Genomic DNA, 10,367 nt, shown 5'->3' on the forward strand with positions numbered 1-10,367 from the left:
TCTGAGGCAAAATCTAGAGCCATTTGATTTTTGGAGGTGCAATAGTAGCGATTCAAAAAAAATATTAAGAGCAATTTTTAAATAACGATATCTCCCTCATATGGACTCCTTTTTTAGAGCATTTTTTGTTTTGTTTTGGGGTAGAATTTCATGATCTACACATTGGTACAAATGGTTTGAGATCTTTGTTCCTAAATTTTTTTGCAACATACAAATTCAAATTTTTGCCGCTTAAAATGCTTAGTATAGGCTCATTTGGACTCCAAATCAGGTTTCATTTTTTTTGAACATGCATTTTTTTGTCTACTTTCTAGATCTATAATCATATTATAGGTTATGTGGATAGAAATACTACTTTCATAAATAGGCCCTAAATTGGCATGTGGCTATCGCACTAAGTGCCAAATCATACATTAGGGGAGGTTCTTTGATTTGTTTACATTTTGGGAGGTTCATTGATTGATCTCATGGAGTCTTGTTAGATATGTCAATATGCTATTAGACCATAGTTGACAACAAGGAACTATCACAAATTGAGTGCTTTGATACTTGATCATCTAAGAGACCATCAAGAATTGCTTCCTTATCTCTATTCATTGCCACCACATTTCAATTGGACACATCTGGTGCACCTTCATTGCTTTCTGTATAATAGTATGAGTAAGGAATCTTTTGCTCCTCTTAGAATGGAAAGTTTTCCTTATGATATTTGGATGTCTATTTGGGAAGCATATGGAGATCCATGTGTTCCTCCATCTCCAAAAGACAGTCTACATCCAATTACTTCAGCTATGGTTTCTTCAACTCTAGATGAGATCACACCTCCAGATGCTCTTATTGCTCCTACTAATCTTGTTTCAGCCATATATTCTTCAGATTCAGTGCTATAGGACCCTTTATGTCTTCCTACTTTACCTTCATGTGATGACTTCCTTCCTGCCATTGCAGGCCTATTCATGGAGTTTCACATTGGAGATGTGGGAGACATCCTTGATGATATTCATCTTCTTTCATAAGTGGATTCTTCATCTATTGCCACAATGACAGATTCATATACTTCAACACATTAGGGTACACTTTGTCTTCTAGTTCCAGCCTCAAGTGATGACTTTTTGACTGACATTTTAGGTTTGTTCATGGAGTCACACATAGCCAATTTGAGAGATTTCTTTGATGATATACTGCTTCTCTTTGATGAGGACAATCCTTCTACAATTGTTGCGAGGGGTCACTCTGACCCTAATTGTACATTCTCTACATGATCAGTCTTTATAGGCTAATGTGATTGTGGATCCTTATGTACAACAATTGTAGGAGATCTCTTTATCATTTGAGGATATTGTTGGTTCTTTGAGATAGGTTCTATATGCATCCTTGTTTTATATGCACTTCTTCTTAGCAGTTTTGGAAGGAGCCACCATCAATATCAACATAGGGACACTTGAACAAGTTTTAGAGATACCTTTCATCATCGAGATTCCTTCCACACATAGGGGAAGCATCTCACAAGTACCACTGCCATTGTTTCTTCCAAAGGGGGTGAACATCATTCAACATTCATGGACCAACTTCTTCCTTAGAACAACACTCACTAGTTGGAATTCTTCATTTGTGGGGGGTGGGGGGGACTACCTTGTCTCTCTTCCTCTTCTTTCTTATGGGGGGGACATTTTCCTCTTATGAGTTTTTGTTCTTCTCATTCTTCACTATCATATATATTGGATGTATGTCATAATGATGGGCTCTTGATTACTCCATCCATCCATGTATCTTGTTTTTCATCTCTCTTTTCGGGGGAGGGTTTTTTCCATGAGGTTTCCCCTTTTTCTCCACTTTATGAGAGATTCCATTTCATTATGTACATGGGTACCTAACATGGCCTATTAGCCTAGACCCATTGTGCATTTCATTCTAGTTTTCATAAGCTTAAGGGCATTCCCCTAAGTTTCACTTAAGGTAGGGTGTTAGTGTAAATAAGTATTTACTATTTACACTTATAGTTTAAATTTACTTAGGTTAATGCATTATTTTATTATTTTATTATTTATTTTGTGAGACACTTAGGACTTTGCACACCTTTTTGAGTTGTCATGTTGACAACATAGAAGTACGCAACTCTAATTCAACACATGAAGTCTACAACATTGGAGTTTGCATCATTCACTAAGTTGTCATGTTGACAACACAGTTATTTGGACTCCCTTTTTAATGCATGTTGTCTACAACATAAATTTGCGTGTTACACCCTTGTAGGCTTATCCTCTCATCATCACACTTACTTATGTGCCTAATGGAGGATAACCCATATTTGGTGGACATGTGCCTAGTTGTATGACTTATCATGATGCTAATTTCTAGGCATTCTAGATGCATCTCAGAGGCCTTTATATACAGGCACTCCTAGTGTACTTTAATGCATATTGAATTGGATACATCATTATTCTGATTATACTCCTTTCTGGTCTATAGTTGTGCTATGTTTGAGTTCTTAGTTCTTGGGTGAATTTTTCCCTAAGGCAAATTCTTACAAAGACCTTTTGGAGAGAGGCAGTCAATACGATAGTATATACACTGAACAAAGTATGGATTAGGAAAGGTATGGAGAAAACACCTTATGAGTTATAATTTTGTCACTCACCATCAGTCAAATATTTCAGGATATTTGGAAGCAAATGATACATCAAAAGAGATGATGATATCGGTAAGTTTGATCCAAGAAGCGAGAAGGTATGTTTCTTGGTTATTCATTGAAGAGTAAAGCTTACCGATGTCTCAACTATAGAACAAAAACTATAGTAGAGTGTGCAAATGTAAAAATAGATGAAAATTTTAGGAAAAGATGATGGACTATAACTTTGATGGAGATGATTATTCTAGGATAACCAATATAAGAAATGAATTATTTCTCAAGACTAACAATGACTTGCAGAATAATGTGCAAATAAAGGAAGTAAGGGAAGAATAGAGCACGGTACCTGAAATAAGAATTAAAGTAGTAACTCCTACCCCAAATAAGAATGTAATGAGAAATCATCCTGTTGATCAAATAATAGGAAGTAAAGAAAAAGGAGTAATGACAAGAAGTAGAATCAATGAAGAACTATGCCTAATATCTCAAGTTGAACAAAAAAGTGTAGATGAAGCAATGAAGGATGATCACTGGTTGAAAGCAATAGAAGAAGAACTTCAATAGATAATAAAAATTGACACATGGGAATTGGTTCCTAGACCCAAGGACAAAAATGTGATTGGTACAAAATGGGTATTTAGAAATAAAATGAATGAACAAGGAGAAGTAATAAGAAACAAAGCAAGACTAGTATGCAAAGGTTACTCTCAACAAGAAGGAATATGAGGAAATATATTCAAATGTAGCAAGAATGGAAGCTTCTTAGCATATGTAGTGAATAAAAATTTCAAAGTATATTAGATGGATGTTAAGTCAACATTCTTGAATGGAGAACTTGAAAAAAAAAGTCTATATAGAGCAGCCAAAAGGATTTCCTTTGATAGAAGAGAAGGATATGGTTTGCAAATTAAAGAAAGCCTTGTATGGATTAAAGCAAGAACCTAGAACTTGGTATGAAAGGTCGGATAAATACTTAGCAAAACTTGGATATGCTAAAGGAACAACAAATAGTAACTTGTACTTGAAAGAAATAGAAGATGGTTTGTTGATAATTATTGTATTTGTTGATGATATCATTTTTGGAGGAAATGATGAAGATAGTAACATGTTCTCAAAAGATATGAAGAATGAGTTTGAGATGAGCATGATAGGGGAAATGAAATTTTTCTTAGGATTGAAAATTGTTCAAAACAAAGAAGGAATCTTTATTTCTCAGACAAAGTATTTAAAAGATTTGTTAAAGAGATTTGGTCTAGAATACTATAAACCTGTTGGAACTCCTATGATAACACATACTGTTGAAAAAAAGAAGTACAAATGTATGATTGGAGGATTGCAGTATCTGACCCATAGTAGACCTAATATAGCTGATGTAGTTGGACTTGTGGCAAGATTTTAGGCTGGTCTTAAAGAATATCACTATGCAACAATAAAAAGGATATTCAGATATCTAAAAGGAACATCTAATTATGGCATTTGGTATGAAAGAAGTAATGAATTTACTCTTTGCACTTATACTAATGCTGATTGGGCCAGAGATAGGGATTACAAAAATGCACCAGTGGAGGCACATTTTTTCTTGGTGGAAGATTGGTTTCTTGGCTCTGTAAGAAGCAAGATCACACCTCACAAAGCACTACAGAGGCAGAATATGTTGCATCAATGAACAATTGTAATCAAGTCATATGGATGAAGTAGATGATGAAGGAAATTGGAATTACATTCAAAGAACCTGGTATCATTTATTGTGATAATACAAGTACAATTAACATGTCTAAGAATCTTGTTTTGCATTCTAAGACTAAGCACATCTCTATAAAGTATCATCTGCTAAAAGAGAAAGTTACAAAAGAAAAAGATCAGACTGGAGTACATTAACACTAAGGAATAGATTGCAGAAATTTTCACAAAGGCCTTACCAAAGGATAGATTTGAGTACCTAAGAAGCATGCTTGGGGTTATGCCCCTACCTAGCTCAGAATAGAAAATGCAAAAGTGCATTAGTCCAGGGTAAATAGCACCATTGTTAGACTGGATTGAATGCTGATGCTTCCTCAATGGGGGAGTATCTGTGATGAACAAAGTTATTCAAGGACTCTTGGTAATTGGTAATTGGTATGCATAACTATCTTTAGACACTTGTTTTGTTTATAGAAGTTGTAAAGCAATAGATTGGCTTGTGGTTGTGCTAATAGATTATTGTATGTTCAAAAAAATTGAACCATTTGTGTACTATCTTTGACATTGATGTCAATAGGGGAGAAGTATGGCATGAAAAATATTGTACTATGGGGGAGAAGTGTTGCAATAGAGATTTGCATGAAGCAAAATTTGATTGATGAAGAAACTTTTTGGTACTCTTGGAACTAGATATTTTTCATCTATGTTGTCATCAATGCCAAAGGGGGAGATTGTTATCATGAATATTGATGCTATGAGGGAGTATTATAGAACATTGTTATGATGTATCTATAACTATGTCTTTCATTGATGAAAACATAGTAATGAGTTTGTAAAAGACTAATAGAGCAGTAGACTATGATTTTTGTATTTAGGACAATACATTACTTATCTGCTTATGCGTAGTTACCAGCACATACTGCACTATCTATTTGTCACTTGGGCAAGTGCGTAGAACTTGAATTGACAATTTATGGAAGATATGGTTGATATATAGAGAACCACATGGAAACAGAGCACTAGGAAAGCAGTTCCTATTGCATGATTGATACACCTCATTGTAATTGATATAAAGAGTTTTACATTTGACTGGAGGTAGTATACTTACCGCTAATGACATCAGAGAGTGCACATGTATGGAATTCACACATGTGAATTTTTTTGTATAACTATGAGCCAGTAGCATTAATTAAATATGTATTTCATTTAATTAACGTATGATGATAAAGTGTGAAGTTGACTCAAGGATTTAATATTGAGTGTGGTATAAAGGAAAGATGTTTTTCGAGTTTTAGACATCATCATTGAGATCGTTGAGTAGAGAAGAGTTTTGAATTCAGTAGCAGAAGAGCAGAGTGTTTTGCTAATGTAAGTGACCTTAAGGGTTATTGTTGATAGTTACAGAATTCCATACCTGATTACATGATTTGAAGGTGAAGAAGTATGACATACTAGACAAGAGGAAGAAGTAAAAGATTGTTACACATTTATTATTCTGAAAGGAATATTACTGGGGTCAATCGGATAGTGGGTTTGTTGATCAGATCCTGAAGTTGTTTGACAATGGGTTCAACTGCCTTCTACAACTCCTAACAAAGTTGGAATCTCGTAATAGTGATTCAAAGTCTCCTTATGGGGCCTCTTGTTCTAAGTGTTGTAATAGACTCCTAATAGGGTCCATCCTCTAACAAGGAATATTCATATTAATACATCATTTTGTGGGCATCATTCCCACCAGTATTTTTTATTTGATCAAGGGTTTCCCTGGTCAACATATCTTGTGTAATTGTGTGTATGCATCTCTTTATGGTTGTTGTTTACTTTGATTGAATGGTTGAAATTTCTTAAGAGGATAAATGTTTTAGATTGTTATATAACTAATTCATAGCTCAACCGTCCTTCATAGCTCCCTTCCACTTCTATAGAAAGGGATGCCACCTCAATAGGGTAAATAGGGAGGGATAATTTTTTTAGAGAAGATTGACACCAAAACCACCCCACCTTCTAAGTACTAGCATTAGTAGAGGCCATGTCCAATCCACTAGTAGCTACACTTGCAAAGTATACCATACTCTAAATAGATGGCATATCCACTTCCTAGGATTAGAGTGTCAAAGAAGCATAAGAGAACCCTCATGCCAAAGGGCCTCCAAAACATGCCACAGGGGAAAAATGAGGAGATTGACCTCTATAAAAGTCTCTAGGAGCAAAATTAAAGGATATCTCAAAGTCCACCAAATAAAATAAACTAAAAAGCCTGTGACTCTAAAATGGGGAAGAACCTTGGGAACTATTTTCTTAACAAAACACAACTAAGAGCCAATGAGTTCCCTTTTAAATCACTAACATTCACCTAGCATACAAAAAGACAACCAAGGAAAAATGAGCTCTCAAGAAGATATGGGCATAAAACTTTGATATCCTCAAGGAACTAAAAACACTGAGATCACCATGGGTCTTCTAATTCGTTGAAGTAGAAATAGAAGGGAAAAAATCCCACCAAAATGTTCCCACCTAGCAACACATAGAAAAATTAACTAGAGGAGAGACCCAATCAAGAAGGGGTCTGGGCCTCAAACACATTAGGCCCATAAAGGTTCCAAAGCCTAAAGAGAGGGCACAAGGAGCGATGAGCCCAAAAAATCCAATCAAAATAAAACCATGTTGCTTCTGAGAAAAGCAAGCCCATCCATAACATGCCCCCAAGAGGCATACATAGTGATGCAAACCAGGTTTTTGAACCCAAAAAGCATAGTGGGTATCAACAACAAAGAAGCTTAGTTGCCCAGCAAAGCCATCAAACCTACCCAAGCCAAACCTCCCATTAGGAGATTAAGGAGGAAGATAATGGTTGCACCCAAAAAATATCTCACCCATGAAAGCAACATGGACCCAAACTATCTTATCACATGAAGCAATCAAAAAATCAAAAATGGATGCAACACCCCCAAGGGAAATGTGCCCTAAAAATTTCCCCTTCCTCCATCTGGGTTATCCTCTTTCAAATCCACATTTTTATCTTCTTCACTTGAATCCCCAACTCTAGAAACCCTAAGCACTCCACTCTTGCCACAGTCCATATGAAATAGAAAATGTTAACCTAGATAAGAATCTCATTTTTGTGTGTGTGATTGTCGGTCATTTTTAAAGTGGCAATAAAGGTCTTTCTAGTGTTGTATTTGATACATCAATTAGAATCAGTAGCCTACTAAAAATACTTGCATTATAATCTTCCACAATCGTGTTATTTAGAGAGTGGTAAAAGTAGTTATGTATTGCACATTGTCTACCAAAAATATAAAATTATATAGCAATTTGTCAAGGTTAGAACCTTTTGTCTAAGGGGCTTAAAATATAATTCAACCAACTAGATTTTTTTATTTAATTTGAGTTCCACATAAACACCTTAATGCTATAAGGGATGCATCAAATTTCATATTCAAACATGACCAAAAATAATATAACTTTGAGCTTCTAACTTCCTTCAAATATATTGAATGTGTTGAACACATCCCAAGAATGACAGGGGGAAGGTGCATTGGTCTTGGACATAAAATCAAACTTTTTAATTCCCATTTCAAGATCAATTAAGTTTTATCAACCTAATATCAAATAAAGATAAAATAATAAACTGCATACACATGAGTGCCAATATTTTATGTGGAAAACCAAAGGAGGGAAAATCCATAGAGAGACCCAATCCACACAAGGTGAAGAGAAATATTACAACAAATCTTTTAGGCTCAAGGCCAAGGTAGATTTTCACTTCTTGTTTTACTTGTAGACTAAGGCACACAGCCTTAGATCAAAATACAAAGGACTTGTAGGCTAAAGCCCACTTCCTATGAGCAAGATACAAATCTTCCTAGAAGGGTTCATTGTCTTCTAACAAGATATATGAGTATATTATGAATCAATATGAACAATAATTCAATACATAGTATCTAGTAATTATACAAGAAGGAATCCACCCTTAAATCACCATCTCAAGAACCTTTGTTAAAAACATTATCCATACATTTGGTGCGTCAAACACTAATTTTTTGAATGATATGATTATGAAGCCATATTGTCAAATTGATCTTCACATTTAGTTTTACAAAATGTTCACATAATCCATTCCACACACTCTTCCACTTGATCTAGACAACACGTTGAAAAGATCTTCAATAAACATAATTCCAATCAAGTTAACCACCAAAATAAAATTGTGGTGATTGTGGTCCACTTTAGGATATAAAAGGAACCTAAAGACATCAAAAGCCATGTTTTTAAATAGCTCTCAATAGTTCACATGCAAAAATACATCCTCTAAAGTTGACATCAAATATAATTACATGTGGATAAAAAATACAACACATAATGTTGAGATGGTGAAGCCCAACGGTTCCCTTGGGTTTTCCCTCCAATTATCTTAACTCTTTAGATGATCATCTTATGTGCTTTATCTAGTGTTATTGCATCCATTGTAAATTCATCTTTTGAATAATAAAATTCATCTGCTCTTAGTGTGGATGTAGCCACAAGTTGTGATCAACCATGATAAATTTGTGTGTGTTTATTGTCTTCTCTTTTGTCTAATTATTTTTTATTTTCATTTCACACTTTCATTACACTTCACAATTGGTATTAGAGCTTGGAATAGTTGCTAAAATCAATTTTGGTAGTTTAATTTCCAGAATCATGGAAGATTTGAGAGTGTAGAAATTTTTTGGGTAGAACTACAGCCTGTAGAAAGTACATATGCATTCTTTGTTGGTTGAGTAAGACTTGTCAATTGCAATTGGAGGAAAAACTAAGAAATTAGCTATAATGTCAAATGAATATTGGGAAAAGATTGATGAGAAGGTGATGGCATCTATTTTTATTTTGCTTCTCAAAACATTTTGTTCAATATATCGAACAAAAATACAACAAATGAAATTTGGGATAAACTTCAAAACATGTACGAGATGAAATCATCTACGAATATATCTTTTTATTATGAAGAAGCTCTACAAGTTGAAAATGAAGGAATGAACTGTGATTTCAAATCACATAAATGAGTTTAACACCTTATTATGTCAAGAAACCTTTGTTGGTATGACTCAAGATGACAAATCTAAAGCTATCACCTTGTTGTATTCCTTACCTAATGTATTTGGGATGTCGTAGTTATAGTAGTTAGGACTTCAAATTTTGCAAAGAGCAAGCTAATCTATGATGAAGTTGTTACCACTTTACTTAGTGATAATATGAGAAGAATCTCAACAAAGAGTCTTCATCTAGCTATGCTCTAACAATGGTTCTCACACAAACTAGAGGAAGAATTCATCATAGAGGCAGAAATAATAACAACCATAGATCACAATTAACTAGAAGATCACAGTCTTGGGGTAGACAAGACAATTGTTGGTTTTGTGGAAAGGTTGGTCACATACAGTATGTGTTTTTTAACTTGCATCCTTTTGAATTGCTTAATTTAAAGTAGTAATAAATTTAATAATTTTTAGTATAAGATAGTACGTTGTCTTCTTTTAATTTAGTAAAATTTCTTTCTATTTTGTTATTAGTATTGACTTATATATCCTTCTTGCATAATATATATGATGGTAGTAAAATATTCATTCACAAATATTTGCATATTTTCCTATTTCTAGGGTGACAACGACCAAATAAACATTTTTGTTACTTCGATGACAACAAATTAATTTTCGAGACTTAAAGTAATATAATGAATACTATAACTCACAAGGATCATTATAATCTCAAATAAAATGACACAACACAATAAAATTATGCAAGTATTGTATGCATACAAATAAATTCTTATCAAAATAAATAATATCAAGCCACAATCTCATCAATCAAGCATCTCATTACTCTTGTAGGATAATGATTTTCACTACAACAATGTCCCTTCAATTGGCTCTTCAACCATAACATGCACTTAACTCCTCCCACTCCCTATGCAAATATCTCCTTCCTCTTCCTTGTACCTATGATGCACACACACTATCTATTTAGTAGTGTTCTATGTCTTCTTCAACACCTCTTGTGGCCTCCTCCTTCCCATGTA

Source organism: Cupressus sempervirens, chromosome 8 (assembly GCF_028749045.1).
Source record: "Cupressus sempervirens isolate cs-2001-9-10 chromosome 8, ASM2874904v1, whole genome shotgun sequence".
NCBI classification, from domain to species: domain Eukaryota; kingdom Viridiplantae; phylum Streptophyta; class Pinopsida; order Cupressales; family Cupressaceae; genus Cupressus; species Cupressus sempervirens.